The sequence below is a fragment of the Triticum aestivum genome, chromosome 7A (genome assembly GCF_018294505.1).
Source record: "Triticum aestivum cultivar Chinese Spring chromosome 7A, IWGSC CS RefSeq v2.1, whole genome shotgun sequence".
NCBI lineage: Eukaryota > Viridiplantae > Streptophyta > Magnoliopsida > Poales > Poaceae > Triticum > Triticum aestivum.
Genome location: NC_057812.1, coordinates 285,861,292 through 285,881,203, shown reverse-complemented (window position 1 = coordinate 285,881,203; position 19,912 = coordinate 285,861,292).

Genomic DNA, 19,912 nt, shown 5'->3' with positions numbered 1-19,912 from the left:
TCGGATGACCCGATCGTGACAATCGCAGAGGTGCTCCCTTTACTCCCTAGCCGAACAATCGGGAACGTAGGGGTAAACGCAGGAGTGAGGCAACCCAGCTTGCAAATCGCTTAGGTCAATATGGTGCATATTGTGGCATAATGCACGAACAAGGAACGAAGCCGTACAAGTATAATCACATGCAAGAGGAAAAGCTTCATGAAGGAAACCCCCAAATGAATTGGGTATTTGAATTTATGCGTCACAAACAAAGTTTGGAAAAGGAAATTTTTTACAAACATCTTTTCTCCAAAAAAAAGTATAATGCTTGGTCGAACCGAACACAAGTTAGAAATTAAAGCTTTGAGCATGAAAGCGACTTAGCTGGTTAATGTGTTCGGTATTGATGATGTGGTCTGAGCTTGATGTGGGACAAGGTTCCATCCCCCAAGCCGGTCTCGAGGTGGCGGAGCGGAGAGCTCGACACGCCGAAGTGGTGACATAGCATGGTCAATGCAGACCGGCAGAGTGACGCCGAAGTCCCGGGATCATTTTCCTGTGCACAAAAAATAGTGCAAACCGGAGATAATAGTAATAATGATAATTAAAAAATCATTGCATAATAAATAATTTATGCAAAGTGAGTAATAAAATAAATATGGCCTGGCGCCGAAGTCAATGTCGATGCAGGGCATCGGCGTGATGCGGTAAAGGCGTGGCAAAGCCTGAATTCACAGGTCGGTCCGAGCTCCGGATGCGGCGTTCACCGGACTATGCACGGAAACTGACCGAACCACCATGCGACTGTCGTTAATGCGGCCACCATTTGATAGACCTGTGTACATATGATGGACAAACCAGAGTAATAATTCCTTGGGAAAAATGAACCCAAACAAGCAAAAATACTGGGATTAATAGCACCTGGTTATTTTGTTGTAGCAATCCGAAGGAAGGTGATTCCCAAAATTGGGACTCGATCCGCACACTCATTGACTAATGGGCGATAAAACTACGGCATGGCAATGCTGGTAAAGGTTGGCTCGCCGAGGCAAAGCCCTCGGTTCAGCTAACGTGACGGAGCTGGTCGGCTAGTGACGCTGAAGTGTCTGGAGTAGGTTGATGAAGAGATGGCGAAGCCCCCGGTCCAGCTGAGATGTCGAAGCCTCGATGTCAGCCGATGAGTCGAAGTAGGTCGGCGTGATGGACACCAGCTTGAAGAAGCAATAGTGCGGCCCTGCCGATGCAGGTCGTGACGTGGTCCATGCCGGCTTGATGAAGCGACCGTGCGGCGATGCTGGTATGCCCGCTCCGTGTAATCCGTGGGGCGGCGATGTTGGTGATGATTTATCCTTCACGATGCCAGACTCTTGTTCGGCTTGCCGAGATGATGATCCGAAGAAGTTGAGCTCGGCTCAACAAAGTGACGACGTGTCTAGCGCAGGTCGGCAGCCGTGGAGCAATATTGCCGGACTGGTTTGACACCAGCATGATGTTGAAGATCATGTTCAAAAGATTTTAAAGTTAGTGAGATGTGTTCGGGAACAAAACACAATACCCCATGCAAAATTTCCTTCAAAAGGGATGTCCGAAATCCCGTTAATAAAAAAGACGAACTCGGGTCGAATTCGTTTTCGTGCAGAAAATAGATCCGAAAAGTGATGCACTAATCGGAAGGTTCCCGGAGTTTGGACGGTCGGATCGAGCTGAAATTTTGAGAGGTGGTAGATATAGGCATTCCGCAGCTGATCAATGGTTGGATCTTCCAAAGGACGTCCGAGATAGAAGCTGGACACCACGCCCTAAACTCATCTAGATTCCCGTGCAGATTTGACAGGGCTCCGGTATATCGTGGATTGCCAGAGATTCCTTCATCGGAACTCGACAAAATTTTCCAGGGTTGTTGTAGACTCAATTCCGCACAATTCCACCAAAGCGATCGTTAAAAAGACACTTGAGGAGGCGGTGGCAGCGGACACAAGTTTGCTGTCCAGAAAAACAGCACGGTCGCCCAAGGGCAATGTTGACGTTGAGCCCCCGAGCTCCCTGGATGATTCCTCCATGATCTTGACAGAGATCGGAGTAGATGTTTATAATGGCCCTCATCCGAACATGACGATCGGAGGTAGGGCACTGTCCTTGATCAAACCAAGGTGACCAGTCGAGCTGGTGACGAAGATGCCAAAGTCACAGTTGATCTGCAGGCAAGCCATCAACCTTTTGCCGAACACACAGCGGAACTCTCAATGAAAGCACCAATGTCAGTGTCAAAACCAGCGGATCTCAGATAGGGGGTCCCGAACTGTGCGTCTAAAGAGGATGGTAACAGGAGGCAGGGGACACGATGTTTTACCCAGGTTCGGGCCCTCTTGATGAAGTTAAAACCCTACGCCCTGCTTGATTGATATTGATGATATGAGTATTACAAGAGTTGATCTACCACGAGATCGGAGAGGCTGAACCCTAGAAGCTAGCCTATGGTATGATTGTATGTTGTATATCATCTATCGACTAGCCTGGCCTCGGTTTATATAATGCACCAGAGGCCTAGGATAACAAGAGTCCTAGCCGAATACGTCGATGGGGAGAAGTCCTTGTCTTGATCGCCAAGTCTTGTGGAATCTTCCTTGTATGCGGCAGCTGTCCGAACTGGCCCATGAGTATACAGCCATGGGGGTCCTCGGCCCAATCTAACAGATCGGGAGATGACGTGGTGAGTACCCCCTAGTCCAGGACACTGTCAGCGGCCCTTGCGGGCGGAGTGGTACGAGTCGAGCAGCGCCTCCTGCTCCGCCCGCTCCGCGGTGATCTGCTCCTCCGCCTGCAGGTGCTCCTCGAGGAGATGGTGGTTGTAGGCGGCGTCGGCCTGCGCCTCCCGGAACTACTCCTCACGCATCTGCCTCACCCTGTCCATATATTGGGCACGGGCCTCGCTGATGGTTATGGTGCAATGCACCGGCGAGGATGGCGCGAAGGAGGGGGTTGGCTCCGGATCGTCGACTACCATGTTCTCCATTGGGACGTCGTCGTCCTCTGGCTGCCTGCCGGCCAGCCGGTCGGCAGCAATGTCTGCCATCTCCTTATGGTCCGTCGTCCGCCCGTCCCAAAGAGCACTGGAGCGCGAGGAAGCCATGGTGGGCAGTAGTGGTGTGGACAAGAGAAAGGGAACGGATGCGGATGACTACAGCTATGGCCGGCGCAGCAGTTTGTATAGCAATGGTGGGCGGGCGGAGGAACGGACTTGTGGTGCCGGAGTAGCCGCCTCGGCAACCGCATATCATTAATGTGGGCGGCAGATGGACAGACGGACGACACTTGTGTCATTTGAAGATGGAGCAATCGCCTGCATCGGAAGCGGGGAGGGCGGTGCTGACTGTTTCGGGCGGAAAGCGCGCGCGGGCGAGGAGATGACTTTACTTGGAGAGGATGACAATGGGGACCCACCAGGTCCATAGCCTCACGTACGCAAATGCCTCCTTATTATATATATATAACTATAATTTATTTTGCTTCCTCCTGGTTTCCTGACATCACGGTCCCACACCAATGTCAACCTATGTAGTACTCCCTCCTTTCCGGTTTATAGGGCTTATCTCAAAATTTTAGTTTTTCCATTTTATGAGGCTTAATTTGGTTGTTCCCCATCACATGTTCAGACTTCAAGGTGCATTAAATCATTGCATGCAAGTATTAAGAGAAAACTGACCAATGCATGCACTTTATGCATGCATGCATTGCAATTAATGCATTCGTAAACATAATTTTTTGAGGAAAACAAGAGCATTAATTGGGTGCTTTTGCAAACTACAAAAAATATTCCACCACTCATCATCTACCTTGGTTGGTGAGATTTTTGAATTGAGCCTTATAAACCGGAAAGGAGGGAGTAGTCAATAAACGAGAGAATTGCACAAGAAGCGGCCGACAGCTGGGACCAAGCAGCTCGAGCAGTATTTGTGTTTTTGAGGTGTGAGCATTGCAGAGTTTTTCGATGTTTAGCCCAGATATTAATTTTTTTCCTCTGAACAACAACAAAAACATCGCTGCAGGTATTAACTGGGGGGCTGTGGCCCGTCTAGCCCAGGCCAGATATCCATCCCATATATTAATTTTTTTAAGCTGAAAATGGCTAGCCCAGCTATACTTTTTTTTGGAATACCCAGGCAAGGTCAAGTTGTTATTCTCCGCCCCGCTGGGCTGCAAATCTTTTCTAGGAGGGATGCATTAGGCTTAACAAGAAAATGAGCTTTAAGAAATAATAAATGGGATGTAATTATAAAAACTGGGCAGTAACTATAAAAAATGCACCAAACACGTGATATCTTTATAAAATAGTATTTTTGGATATTGAAAATTTTAATTTCATTAATTGTTGCGAGCGCAATATTTCGTTGGATTTTTACGTAATATAAATTTATATTGAAATTGCATTTAATCTGACTAGAAATTTCGGGATAAAAATATTTTGGATCCCATCAAAATGTGGGAAATTTTATTGAATTCTGTTTTGAACGGTTGGTTGAAATGGGCTGTACTTTTACCAAATTGTAAATGGGTTGTAGTAAATTCCATTAGAATTCAAAAATGGGCTACACATTCTTACAAATCTCAAATGGGCTATAAGTTCTCTGCCACACACTTCTGGCCTTACTAAGTTGACGCGTCCCCTAAAAAACAGAGTTGACGCATATGAAAGGCTTTGTCAACTTATAGTCAACACATGGTTCTAGCAGCAGTGGACGTTGGATGTCCATCCAACGGATGCCGTGCTTCTTCTTCAATCTCGGATATTCTAGCTTCACCCGCCTAAAAAATGATTCCTCCCCATGACATCTGGGGCGCACCATTTAGGAAGCTGACCTATGGGCCTACTAAGTTGACGTACCAAGAGCTTTGTCAACTTAGTCAATATAAACGATTCTAGCTGCAGTGACCGTACGATGTCCATCCAATGGCCGTCGTGCTTCTTCAACCTCTAGTCTTCTTGCTCCAGCCGCCCAAAGCAGCGTCGGTCGTGCCGCCTGCTCCTGCCTCCCATGGCCGGCTGTGCTGCCGCGGAGGCCTCACCGCCCCCTACTACTCTCACCGCTGTCCAGGCCATCCCTCCACTCACCCACACCCTCTATTATTCTGCGGCGACGGCAACGCAGCCGAATCAGTGAACCCTCATACTCCTCTCCGCGTGTGCATCCACCGCCGTGTCTTCCCCGGCTCTGCGTCGTACCCTTCCTAGGCCTCATCGTCGTCCACTGTCGTGGTGCTCTCGGCGCGGCGTGGTCAACGTGGTCAAGGAACGACTTCCATCGGACGTGGACTGTACGTGGAGAGGCTGACAGCTGGGTCCATGGTAGCCACAAGGAAGTGCCTCCTTATTACGCGCAAAATAATTATTTCTCCACCTAACAGCGGGGACCCACTGGACGGGCCACAGTATTTCGCGAAAAAAATGATTCGCCCCTGACTGCTGGGACCCACCAGCTACATCTTCGCACGCAAGGAAGTGCGTTTGAAAAAAATAATTCGCCCCCCTGACTGCTGGGACCCACAAGCTACATCTTCGCACACAAGGAAGTGCGTCCGAAAAAACGATTCGCCCCCCGACTGCTGGGACCCACCAGCTACACCTTCGTACGCAAGGAAGTGCATCCGGGCAAAAAAAAACGATTCGCCCCCCTGACTGCTGGGACCCAGCAGCTACACCTTCGCACGCAAGGAAGTGCGTCCGGGCAAAAAAAATGATTCGCCCCCCTGACTGCTGGGACCCACCAGCTACATCTTCGCAGGCAAGGAAGTGCCTGACAGTCGGGACCCACCTGGTCAAAGCGTATGTAGCGTTATCATTCAGGTCGCGAACGTGTACGTACATACTGGTCGATGTAGAGGCGCGCACGTGTCGTAGTAGAGGCGCGCACGTGTCGTAGTAGAGGCGGGCACATAGCATGTACACGTATGTACAGCGGCCAGGATGCAAGAAAGAAAATACGGCCACGTATGTGTACATACGGGCAGGGTCTCGGACGCCTACTCGTGCATACGTACGGCCAGGGCTCGTGTACATGGCTGGGTCGGAACGGAGAAACAGCGTCGTCGTCGTGTTCATGGGGAGGCAATGGAATGCTCGTGTTCATCGGGAGGCAACGGAACGCGTGGGAGCCAACCAGATGGGTCGGAACAGAATGCGTGGTCGTGTTCATTGGGAGGGCTTGGACGGAACATGCGATGGAAACGAGGCCTGGCGTACCGCAGAACGGAGGAAACGGACCTCCTATGGTCAAAACGAGGGTCTTGTTGATCGGGAGGGGTGTGGCGTACCGCAAAACGGAGGAAACGGACCTCCTACGATCGAAATGGGGGTCCTGTTGATCGGGAGGGGTGTGGCGTACCGCAAAATGGACGAAACGGACCTCCTACGGTCGAAACGGGGGTCCTGTTCATCGGGAGGGGTGTGGCGTACTGCAAAACGGGACTCCACAGGATACTGTTAATCTCCACCGTCGACCTCCTCCAGCCTCCACGGGCTACTGTTCATCCAGCCTCCACCGCGCGCTACTCCACCGGCTACTGTTCAACCACCCCTCCACCGTCTACTGTTCATCCAGCCCTCCACACCATGGGGTCCTATTCAACCACCCCTCCACGAGCACCCCTCCACCGTCTACTGTTCATCTAGCCCTCCACCACACCATGGGGTCATGTTCATCCAGAGGCAACGCCACCGCTCACTGTTCATCCACCCCCCTGCAATGCTCACTGTTCATCCAATCGATCGGCTTCAGTTAGCAGTAGTAGCGAAGGAAACGCTCGATCGGGTTTAGTTAACAGCCATCGATCGATCGCTCGGGTTCAGTAACGCGTAGCCTGCAGTGCAATCGCTCGGGTTCAGTTAGAGCCCAACGCCTCGCTCGGTTTCAGTTAGAGCCAACGCCTCGCACACACGCGCGTACGTGTACGAGAGAAACGCGCATCGCTCGGCCCCCGACCTCCCACCATTACTGGGAACTCCCCGAAATTTTCCTCGCCCTTGCTTCTACCATGGTTTTTTCCGTCATGGACGGCCCAAAGAGTGTCTTGCAGCTGTGTCTCCGGCCCGCCCAGGACGAAAAGCCCATTTTCTATCATGATTATTTGTCATAGAAGTAGGAGGCCACCACATCTATGATGATACCGGGTTTTGTCACAATTATCGTCATAGAAGTGTCATATGTATGACAGAAAAAAATTCGTTCGGCCCAAAGTGTCCCGGATGTGTCTTTTTTTGTAGTGACAACATAGCATACATGATAGAACCTATGACTGAAGCATACGGAATGACTTTCATTTTCTCTCTATCTTCTGCAGTGGTCAGGCTTTGAGTCCGACTCAGCTTCACACCTTGCAACACAGGCAAGAACCCTTTCTTTGACTGATCCATTTTGAACTTCTTCAAAACATTGTTAAGGTATGCGCTTTGTGAAAGTCCTATTAAGCGTCTTGATCTATCTCTATAGATCTTGATGCCCAATATATAAGCAGCTTCACCGAGGTCTTCCATTGAAAAACTCTTATTCAAGTACCCTTTTATGCTATCCAGAAATTATACATCATTTCCAATCAACCAGTCCATAGATGGATCGCTGGAGCTTGCACACTGTGTTAGCACCTTTAGGATCGACAAAACCTTCTGGCTGCATCATATACAACTCTTCTTTAAGAAATCCATTAAGGAATGCAGTTTTGACGTCCATTTGCCAAATTTCATAATCATAAAATTCGGCAATTGCTAACATGATTCGGACTGACTTAAGCATCGCTATGGGTGAGAAGGTCTTATCATAATCAACCCCTTGAACTTGCCGAAAACTTTTTGCGACAAGTCGAGCTTTGTAGACGGTGACATTACCATCAGCGTCAGTCTTCTTCTTGAAGATACATTTATTCTCAATGGCTTGCCGATCATCGAGCAAGTCCACCAAAGTCCATACTTTGTTCTCATACATGGATCCTATCTCAGATTTCATGGCCTGAAGCCATTTATTGGAATCTGGGCTCATCATAGCTTCTTCTTATTTCGTCGGTTTGCCATGGTGTAGTAACATGACTTCCAGAATAGGATTACCGTACCAGTCTGGTGCAGAATGTGCTGTGTTCGGCCTACGAGGTCCAGTAGCAACTTGATCTGAAGATTCATGATCATTATCATTAGCTTCCTCTCTAGTTGGTGTAGGCATCACGGGAACGGATTTCTCTGATGTGCTACTTTCCAAATTGAGAGAAGGTAAAATTACCTCATTAAGTTCTACTTTCCTCCCACTCACTTCTTTCGAGAGAAACTCCTTCTCTAGAAATGTTCCATTCTTGGCAACAAAGATCTTTCCTTCAGATTTGTGGCAGAAGGTGTACCAATTATTTCCTTAGGGTATCCTATGAAGACGCGCTTCCCCGATTTGGGTTCGAGCTTATCACGCTGAAGCCTTTTGACATAAGTGTCGCAACCCCAAACTTTAAGAAACGATAGTTTAGGTTTCTTGCCAAACCACAGTTCATACGGTGTCATCTCAACGGATTTAGATGGTGCCCTATTTAACGTGAATACGACATTCTCTAATGCATAACCCCAAAACGATAGTGGTAAATCGGTAAGAGACATCATAGATCACACCATATCTAATAAAGTACGATTACGACGTTCGGACACACCATTATATGCTGTGGTGTTCCAGGTGGCGTGAGTTGTGAAACTATTCCACATTGTTTTAAATGAAGGTCAAACTCGTAACTCAAATATTCACCTCCGCGATCAGATCATAGAAACTTTATTTTCTTGTTATGATGATTCTCCACTTCACTCTAAAATTCTTTGAACTTTTCAAATGTTCCAGACTTGTGTTTCATTAGGTAGATATACCCATATCTTCTCAAATCATCTGTGAAGGTCAGAAAAAAAACGATACCCATCGCGTGCCTCAACACTCATCGGACCGCATACATCGGTATGTATTATTTACAATGAGTCATTGGCTCGCTTCATTGTTCTGGAGAACGGAGTTTTAGCCATCTTGCCCATGAGGCATGGTTCGCAAGTATCAAATGATTCCAAAAGTTCATCTATATGGAGTTTCTTCATGCACTTTACACTAATATGACCTCAACGGCAGTGCCACAAATATGTTGCACTATCACTATCAACTTTGCATATTTTGGCATCAATATTATGAATATATTATGAATATGTGTATCATCACAATCGAGATCTTCAAGGGTGCATGACCATAAAAGAAATTACTCATATAAATAGGACAACCATTATTCTCTGATTTAAATGAATAACCGTCTCACACTAAACAAGATCCAGATATAATGTTCATGCTCAATGCTGGCACCAAATAACAATTATTCAGGTCTAAAACTAATCCCGAAGGTAGATGTAGAGGTAGCATGCCGACGGCGATCACATCGACCTTGGAACCATTCCCGATGCGCATCGTCACCTCGTCCTTAGCCAATCTTCATTTAATCCATAGCTCCTGTTTCGAGTTACAAATATGAGCAACCGAACCAGTATCAAATACCTAGGTGCTACTGCGAGCATTAGTAAGGTACACATCAATAACATGTATATCGAATATACCTTTGTTCACTTTGCCATCCTTCTTATCTGCCAAATACTTGGGGCAGTTCCGCTTATAGTGACCAATCCCTTTGCAATAGAAGCACTCAGTTTCAGGCTTGGGTCCAGCTTTGTGCTTCTTCCCGGGAGTGGCAACTTGCTTGCCATTCTTCTTGAAGTTCCCTTTCTTTCCCTTGCCCTTTTTCTTGAAACTAGTGGTCCTGTTAACCATCAACACTTGATGCTCCTTCTTGATTTCTACCTCCGCGGCCTTAAGCATGGCGAAGAGCTCGAGAATTGTCTTGTTTATCCCTTGCATATTATAGTTCATCAGGAAGCCTTTGTAGCTTGGTGGCAGTGATTGAAGAACTCTGTCAATGACACAGTCAACTGGAAAATCAACTCCCAGTTGAGTCAAGTGATTATAATACCCAGACATTTTGAGTATGTGTTCATTGAAAGAATTATTCTCCTCCATCTTGCAGCTATAGAACTTGTTGGAGACTTCATATCTCTCAACCCGGGCATTTGCTTGAAATATTAACTTCAACTCTTGGCACATCTCATATGCTCCATGACATTCAAAATGTCTTTGAAGTCCCGATTCTAAACCGTAAAGCATGGCACACTGAACTATCAAGTAGTCATCAGATCGAGCTTGCCAGATGTTCAAAACATCATCATCTGCTCCTGTAGCAGGCCTTTCACCTAGTGGTGCATTAAGGACATAATTCTTCTGTGCAACAATGAGGATAATCCTCAAGTTATGGACCCAATCCGTGTAGTTACTACCATAATCTTTCAACTTAGCTTTCTCTAGGAACACATTAAAATTTAGCGGAACGGTAGCTCGGGCCATTGATCTACAACATATATATGCAAAACTATAAGACTAAGTTCATAAATTAAGTTCAATTAATCACAGTACTAAAGAACTCCCACTTAAATAGACATCCCTCAAGTCATCTAAGTGATACGTGATCCAAATCAACTAACCCATGTCCGATCATCACGTGAGATGGGGTAGTCATCAATGCTGAACATCTCTATGTTGATCATATCTACTATATGATTCACGTTCGACCTTTCGGTCTCTAGTGTTCGGAGGCCATGTCTATACATGCTAGGCTCGTTAAGTTTAAGCCAAGTATTCCGCATGTGCAAAACTGTCTTGCACCCATTGTATGTGATTGTATAGTCTATCATATCTGATCATCACATGGTGTAACACCCACAATGCGTCTATATCTCCCACATGTCGGGGCACGACTTAGAGGCATAGCCGCATGGTAGTTTTAACACAAGAGGGGTAATCTTCGCACAATCCCATGTACTGAATAAGAAAGGGATAAAGAGTTGACTTACACTCGCCACTTCACACAATACATAAATAAATCATACATCATCCAAATACACTCAAAGACCGAATATGGTCAAATCCAAATAAAAAGGAAGATAAACCCCAAATTCTAGATCCCGAATCGTCCCAACTGGGATCCACTACTGATCATCAGGAAATGAAACGTAGTAATGACCCAGATCCTCGTCGAACTCCCACTTGAGTTCGGTGGCATCACCTGCATTGGTATCCTCAGCACCTGCAACTGTTTTGGAAGTATCCGTGAGTCACGAGGACTCAGCAATCTCACACCCACGAGATCAAGACTATTTAAGCTTATGGGTAGGAGAAGGTAGTAAGGTGGAGCTGCAGCAAGCACTAAGCATATATGGTGGCTAACAAACGCAAATAAGAGCGAGAACAGAAGCAACGCACGGTCGAGAAGCTAGAAGTGATCATGAAAACTACTTACGTTCAAGCATAACACAAGGCCGTGTTCACTTCCTGGACTCTGTTGAAAAGAGACCATCACGGCAACACACGCGGTTGATTCATTTTAATTAAGTCAAGTGTCAAGTTCTCTACAACCAGATATTAACAAATTCCCGTCTGCCACATAACCGTGGGCACGGCTCTCGAAAGCTTATACCCTGCAGGGGCGTCCCAACTTAGCCCATCACAAGCTCTCATGGTCAACGAAGGATATTCCTTCTCCCGGAAAGACCCGATCATTCTCAGAATCCCGGTTACAAGACATTTCGATAATGGTAAAACAAGACCAGCAAAGTCGCCCGATGTGCTGACAAATCCCGGTAGGAGTCGCACGTATCTCATTCTCAGGGCACACCGGATGAGCACTCAGTACAACTAAAACCAGCCCTCGAGTTTCCCCGAGGTGGCGCTGCAAAGGACTCTAGTTCGGACCAACACTCAGAGGAGCATTGGCCCGGGGGGGGGGGTTAAAATAAAGATGACCCTTGAGTCTGCAGAACCCAAGGGAAAGGTATAGGTGGTAGGTAGGCAAATGGTAAAACCAAGGTTGGGCCTTGCTAGAGGAGTTTAATTCAAAGCGAACTGTCAAGGGGGTCCCATAAATCCCCAACCGCGTAAGGAACACAAAATCAAGGAACATAACACCGGTATGACGGAAACTAGGGCAGCAAGAGTGGAACAAAACACCAGGCAAAAGGCCGAGCCTTCCACTATTTACCAAGTATATAGATGCATTAATTAAAATAAGAGATAAAGTGATATCCCAACATATCCATGTTCCAACATGGAACAAACTTCAACTTCACCTGCAACTAGCAACGCTATAAGAGGGGCTGAGCAAAAGCGGTAACATAGCCAAACAACAGTTTGCTAGGAAGGTGGGTTAGAGGCTTGACATGGCAATATGGAAGGCATGATATAACAAGTGGTAGGTAGCGCGACATAGCGATAGAACGAACAACTAGCAAGCAAAGATAGAAGTGATTTCGAGGGTATGGTCATCTTGCCTGCAAAGTTCTCAGAGTTGTTGAAAGCTTGATCCTCGATAGCATACTCAACAGGTTCCTTGGTCACGTACTCGTCTATCGGCTCTACCCAAGGCAAGAACACAAACAATGGAACAACAATCAATCACGATGCAATGCACAAGCAACATGATGCAATACATGGCATGCTATGCAAGATATGATATGCAATGCATATGCGTGCTCCGGAAGGGAAAGAATGATCAAGACATCAACTTGGCAAACCAAGTATGCCACTGGAAAGATGAGGTGATTTCGGTCGAAATCGATATAAGGATCACCGGAAACGGATGCACGGTTTACAAATGGCAAGCAAAACAAGAATGACGCAGAACTGCGATTAACAACATGATGGCACTTGGAATGCAACAAGAAACTAAGCTACTCCACTCCAACATAGCCACAAAGCATATGACTATCATGTACAAGAGATGCTTGACAAAACATGAACACTGAGCTATGACTAAATCACACTAGAACAGATTCAAACAAGCATGGCAAAAGTGCAAAAGATATTAGCTTCACAGACTTAGTGAAAATACTAACATGTCAAAAACAACATCAAGAAGCAAAGTTTAAAGCAAGAAAACAACATGCTACAGGAACATATCATAGCAAAAAAAGGCATGGCATGCTTCTACTAAATTCATAGAACAAAACTACCTTACTGATAATGAGCCAAAAGGAACAGAAGATATGATGGCACCCATGTAAACATAGCAAGTTTTATTAACAGTTTCAGACTTAGAAGAAAAACAAAGGATGGCATAAACAGATTTATGATAGCAACTTTGCGAGCTCATGCCACTCACCACAAAGCATTAAGTGACAACATAAGCATACCAATAGCAAGATGACATGTTCATGAAGCTAAAAATGGCAAGAGCAAGATCATAGGGTGCATGCATCACTAGCAACAACCATGGCAATTTTGATTAGCATGTTAACAATCTTCCAGGAATAATATATAGCAAAAGTAGAGCAAGAAACTGACATGCTAGAGCACTCCATAATTTCAAATAGGGGCATGAATGGATAGAGCATAACCACATGTTCAAAACACCCTTAATGAAGTATCTCAAAATAAGCATGGATCTCATGGAATCATCAAGTTTACATGGCATCAAAATAATAGTAGGAAAAGGACTTAGCAAAAACCTACATCCCTGAAAACACCAACATTATGGAGCCTACTTTGCATGCTTGTTCTAGTCACCACATAGATCACAAAATACAAGACTTGCACCCCTGTAAAGGTGGCATGTTGTAGTTCAAAACACATGTAGATCTCATGCTCAAAGGATGCACACATCAAATGCAACAAAAATGACAAATCACCATGTTCTGTTAAGAAGCGACAGTTAACATTTTATAGCACTGTTGCAACAATGATAATGTCACCATAATGGACAGTAACATGCACGGAAATACTTCTAACATGAAGAGCTCAACGATACGAACATTTTGACATATCATATGCATTCTTTGGGATCACGGTCATGGAGATATGACATGATGAAGTAGGCATGAAAATATTAGGGACTTGGGAAAAATTCCAGGGTCAACCTCAACTGAATATGGATCTAGTGTTTTCGGTGGCACGGTTCCCGAGGTGGTCGGAGAAGCACCGGAGTTGCGCCTGAGTTGGACGGGACGACGGCCGGCATGCTCGGGGCGGCTGAGGAGGCCGGTGACGAGGTGGCGGCGAGCCGCGGGGTCGACGTCGCGGTGTGGTGTGGCGGCGGTGGAGGTTCACGGCGGCGCGGGGTCGGCGTCGGAGCGAGGCGGTGACTGGCGGAGCGACGGGCGGCGGCCGGAGCGAGCACGGGGCTCGGGCGCCCGCGGGAGGCGGCGGCGCGGCGACCCGGGCCGGGGGAGGGGATCTGGGCCTCTCGGGCCCGCACGGTGGAGGGGAGCAACGATGGTGACCTGGCGGCTAGCGATTGGTTTGGCGCGGCGGCGCGGATGCGTTCGGTCCGGGCGGACGTGTTCGGTGGCGGAGGGAGATGGCTAGGGTTTGGACCCGGATTTTTGGAGGGGATGCACATATTTATAGGTGGATGGAGATAGGGGTGTCCAAATGAGGTGCAGTTTTCGCCCATACGATCGTGATCGGACGACAGAGAACATGGAGGTGGTTTAGATGGGTTATTGGGCTGTTTTGGGGGGGGGGGGTGCTGGGCTACAACACAAAAGAGACTTTTGTGGTTACCCAGTTAACCGTTGGGGCATCAAACGGCCTCCAAATGGAACAAAATTTGACATGCGGTGTACCTTTGTTGTACCAAGGCCACTTGACAAATCTCGACCCATTCCGAGAGCATTTTTCTCCCGCTCACGAAAAGAGGCAAAAGGGGTGCGCCGGGTGCATGTGGGAGTGTCGGATTGCGAAACGGACAACGGGGAAAAAGCTCGGATGCATGAGACATGAACAAAATGCAAAACAAATACAAAAACCCAACCACCAAGGGAATATCATAACATAAAGCCGAAAATGGCAAGAGTCGGAGTTACAAATATGGCAAGTTACATCCGGGGTGTTACACATGGTGTCTCAACACGAAGAATTGTAGAAGCGGTGCATACTCAGGGAGAACACTTTTACCTTGAAATTTAGTGAAGGGATCATCTTATAATGCTATCGTCGTTTAAAGCAAAATAAGATGCATAAAAGATAAACATCACATGCAATCAAAAATATGTGACATGATATGGCCATCATCATCTTGTGCTTTTCATCTCCATCTCCAAAGCATCGTCATGATCTCCATCGTCACCGGCTCGACACCTTAATATCCATCGTAGCGTCGTGGTCGTCTCGCCAACTATTGCTTATACAACTATCGCTAACGCATAGTGATAAAGTAAACCAATTGCATGGCATTTGCATTTCATACAATAAAGAGACAACCATAAGGCTCTTGCCGGTTGTCAGATATCTTACAAAACATGATCATATCATACAATAATGTTTATCACATCATGTCTTGACCATATCACATCACAACATGCCCTGCAAAAACAAGTTAGACGTCCTCTACTTTGTTGTTTCAAGTTTTATGTGGCTGCTACGGGCTTCTAGCAAGAACCATTCTTACCTACGCATACAACCAATGGTGTTTCGTCAAGTTTGCTGTTTTAACCTTCTTCAAGGACCGGCCGCAGTCAAATTCGATTCAACTAAAGTAGGAGAAATAGACACCCGCCAGCCACCTTTATGCAAAACTAGTTGCATGTTAGTCGGTGGAACCGGTCTCATGTTCGTGGACATGTAAGGTTGGTCCGGGCCGCTTCATCCCACAATACCGCGGAATCAAAATAAGACGTTGGTGGTAAGCAGTATGACTATCACCGCCCACAACTCTTTGTGTTCTACTCGTGCATATCATCTACGCATAGACCTGGCTCATGATGCCACTGTTGGGAATCGTTGCATGGAAAACAAAAAATTCCACGCACACGCAATGATCTATCTATGGAGATGCATAGAAACGAGGGGGAGAGTGTGCACCCTCGTAGACCATAAGCAGAAGCGTTTCACAACGCGGTTGATGTAGTCAAACTTCTTCATGCTTCAACCGATCAAGTACCGAACGCACGACAACTCTGCGTTCTGCACACGTTCAGCTCGATGACGTCCCTCGCCTTCTTGATCCAATAGGACGTCTAGGTAGTAGATGAGTCCCGTTAGCACGACGGCGTGGTGACGGTGATGGTGAAGTGATTGTCACAGGGCTTCGCCTAAGCGCTATGGAAATATGACCGGGGGAGTAAACGGTGAAGGGGGCGCCGCACACAGCTAAACAATTGTCTGGGATGTGCTAGGGCGCCCCCCCCCACATATATATATATATATATATATATATATATATATATATATATAGGTGGGAGGGAGAGGGGAGGCTGTCAGGAGGTGCCCACATAGGCCGAATCCTACTTGGGGTCTCCCCTTGGCCGCGCCCCCTGCCATATTTGCCGGAGGGGGAAGGAAAGAGGGAGAGGGGGAAAGGAAGGGGGGTCCTATGGACGTGGAGTTTCTACACCCAGGAGCAAATGCTCCTGGTGTGAACAGTAACATCGAATAAATTTAAAAATAATTCAAAAAATTGAATTTTTTGTGATATACTTTCGTAAGTGTTTGTTGTGCATGCAAAATTTCGTCGCAAAATCACATTGGTGGAAGGTATGGTAAAAAAACAAAATCGATGCTCTAAAAATGTTACTTACAAAAGCATTTTGGAGCTCGGATTTTGTTTTTTTCGGCATGCCTTCGACAAATGTGATTTCGCAATGAAATTTTGCATGCGCAACAAACATTTGTGGAAGTATGTCACAAAAAAAATTCAGAATTTTTTGAATATTTTTTCTATTTTTTTGATGTTACTGTTCACACCAGGAGCATTTGCTCCTAGGTGTAGAAATGTACTTTCGGGGTCCTATTCCCTTTCTTTCCTTTCCTCCTTTTCGCTTTCCTTCTCCACCTTGGCCGGCCCATATGGGGCCACACCAGCCCCTTGTGGCTGGTGCATTTCCCCTCTTGGCCCATAAGGCCCATATCTTTTGCCGGGAGTGCCCGGAACCCCTTCCGGTGACCCGACATGTACCCGATACCCTCCGGAACACTTCCAATGGCCGAATACCATCGTCCTATATATCAATCTTTACCTCTCGGCCATTTCGAGACCCCTTGTCACGTCCGTGATCTCATCCGAGACTCCAAACAACATTCGGTCACCAAATCACATAACTCATATAATACTATATCGTCATCGAACGTTAAGCGTGCGGACCCTACGGGTTCGAGAACTATGTAGACATGACCAAGACACCTCTCTGGTCAATAACCAATAGTGGAACCTGGATGCCCATATTGGCTCCTACATATTCTGCGAAGATCTTTATCAATCGAACCGTCATGACAACATACGTAATTCCCTTTATCCATTGGTATGTTACTTGCCTGAGATTCGATCATCGGTATCTTTATACCTAGTTCAATCTCGTTACTGACAAGTCTCTTTAATCGTTTTGTAATACATCACCTCGTGACTGACTCCTTAGTCGTTTGCTTGCAAGCTTATGATGTGTATTACCGAGAGGGCCCAGAGATACCTCTCCGATACTCGGAGTGACAAATCCCAATCTCGATCTATGCCAACTCAACAAACACCTTCGAAGATACCTATAGAGCATCTTTATGATCACCCAGTTACGTCGTGACGTTTGATAGCACAGAAGGCATTCTTCAGGTATCCGGGAGTTGCATAATCTCAGAGTCGAAGGAATATGTATTTGACATGAAGAAAGCAGTAGCAATAAAACTAAATGATCATTATGCTAAGCTAACGGATGTGCCTTGTCAATCACACCATTCTCCTAATGATGTGATCCCGTTATCAAATGACAACTCATGTCTATGGTTAGGAAACCTTAACCATCTTTGATCAACGAGCTAGTCTAGTAGAGGCTTACTAGGGACACGGTGTTTGTTTATGTATTCACACATGTATTAAGGTTTCCGATCAATATAATTCTAGCATGAATAATAAACGTTTATCATGAATAAGGAAATATAAAATAACAACTTTATTATTGCCTCTAGGGCATATTTCCTTCAAGTTTCTCCGGTGGAATCGCTCCGCCGGAGAGCAAAAGTGCTCCTGCCCCGGTTCCGCCTCGAGACAGCGGCGGTTGTTCCCAAAAATCTTCTCTTCATTTTTCTAGGGTAAATGGCTTCATATAGAAGAAGGACGTCAGTGGTGGGCCTCTGTGGGCCCCACAAGCCATCCTGGCGCGCCCCTGGCTTATGGGCCCACCAAGGGTCTTCTTTGGTACTTATTTCTTCTAGTATTCTTTATATATTCCATAAAAAATCTCCGTAAATTTTCACGTCATTTGAGCTCTAGCGAATTGCTATCTCTGTTGTAGCCTTTGTTGGGGAACGTAGCAGAAATTCAAAATTTTCCTACGTGTCACCAAGATCTATCTATGGAGAAACCAGCTACGAGTAGAAGGAGAGTGCATCTACATACCCTTGTAGATCGCTAAGCGGAAGCGTTCAAGTGAACGGGGTTGAAGGAGTCGTTCTCGTCGTGATTCAAATCACCGATGATCAAGTGCCGAACGCACGGCACCTCCGCGTTCAACACACGTACAGCCCGGTGACGTCTCCCACACCTTGATCCAGCAAGGAGAGAGGGAGAGGTTGAGGAAGACTCCATCCAGCAGTAGCACAACGGCGTGGTGGTGGTGGAGGAGCGTGGCAATCCAGCAGGGCTTCGCCAAGCACCGCGGGAGAGGAGGAGGAGGAGAGAGGTAGGGCTACACCAAGAGGGAGAGAACTCATGTGTATGGCAGCCCCAAACCTCATCTATATATAGGGGGAAGGGGGGGCTGCGCCCCCTTTAGGGTTTCCCACCCCCAAGGGGTGCGGCCAGCCCTAGATGGCAAAGGGGAGGCGGCCAAGGGGGGAGAGGAGAGGGAGGCGCACCAATATGGGCCTTAAGGCCCATCTGGACTAGGGTTTGCCCCCTCCCACTCTCCCTTGCGCCTTGGCCCCCTTGTGGGGGGCGCACCAGCCCTCCTAGGGGCTGGTCCCCTCCCACACTTGGCCCACGCAACCTTCTGGGGCAGGTGGCCCCACTTGGTGGACCCCCGGGACCCTCCCGGTGGTCCCGGTACAATACCGATATCGCCCGAAACTTTTCCGGTGACCAAAACAGGACTTCCCATATATAAATCTTTACCTCCGGACCATTCCGGAACTCCTCGTGATGTCCGGGATCTCATCCGGGACTCCAAACAACATTCAGTTACCACATACAAGCTTCCTTTATAACCCTAGCGTCATCGAACCTTAAGTGTGTAGACCCTACGGGTTCGGGAGACATGCAGACATGACCGAGACGTTCTCCGGTCAATAACCAACAGCGGGATCTGGATACCCATGTTGGCTCCCACATGTTCCACGATGATCTCATCGGATGAACCACGATGTCAAGGACTTAATCAATCCCGTATTCAATTCCCTTTGTCTATTGGTATGTTACTTGCCCGAGATTCGATCGTCGGTATCCAATACCTTGTTCAATCTCGTTACCGGCAAGTCACTTTACTCGTTCCGTAACACATCATCCCGTGATCAACTCCTTGGTCACATTGCGCATATGATGATGTCCTACCGAGTGGGCCCAGAGATACCTCTCCGTTTACACGGAGTGACAAATCCCAGTCTCGATCCGCATAAAACAATAGATACTTTCGGAGATACCTGTAGTGCACCTTTATAGTCACCCAGTTACGTTGTGACGTTTGATACACCCAAAGCACTCCTACGGTATCCAGGAGTTACACGCTCTCATGGTCAAAGGAAGAGATACTTGACATTGGCAAAGCTCTAGCAAACGAACTACACGATCTTTTGTGCTAGGCTTAGGATTGGGTCTTGTCCATCACATCATTCTCCTAATGATGTGATCCCGTTATCAACGACAT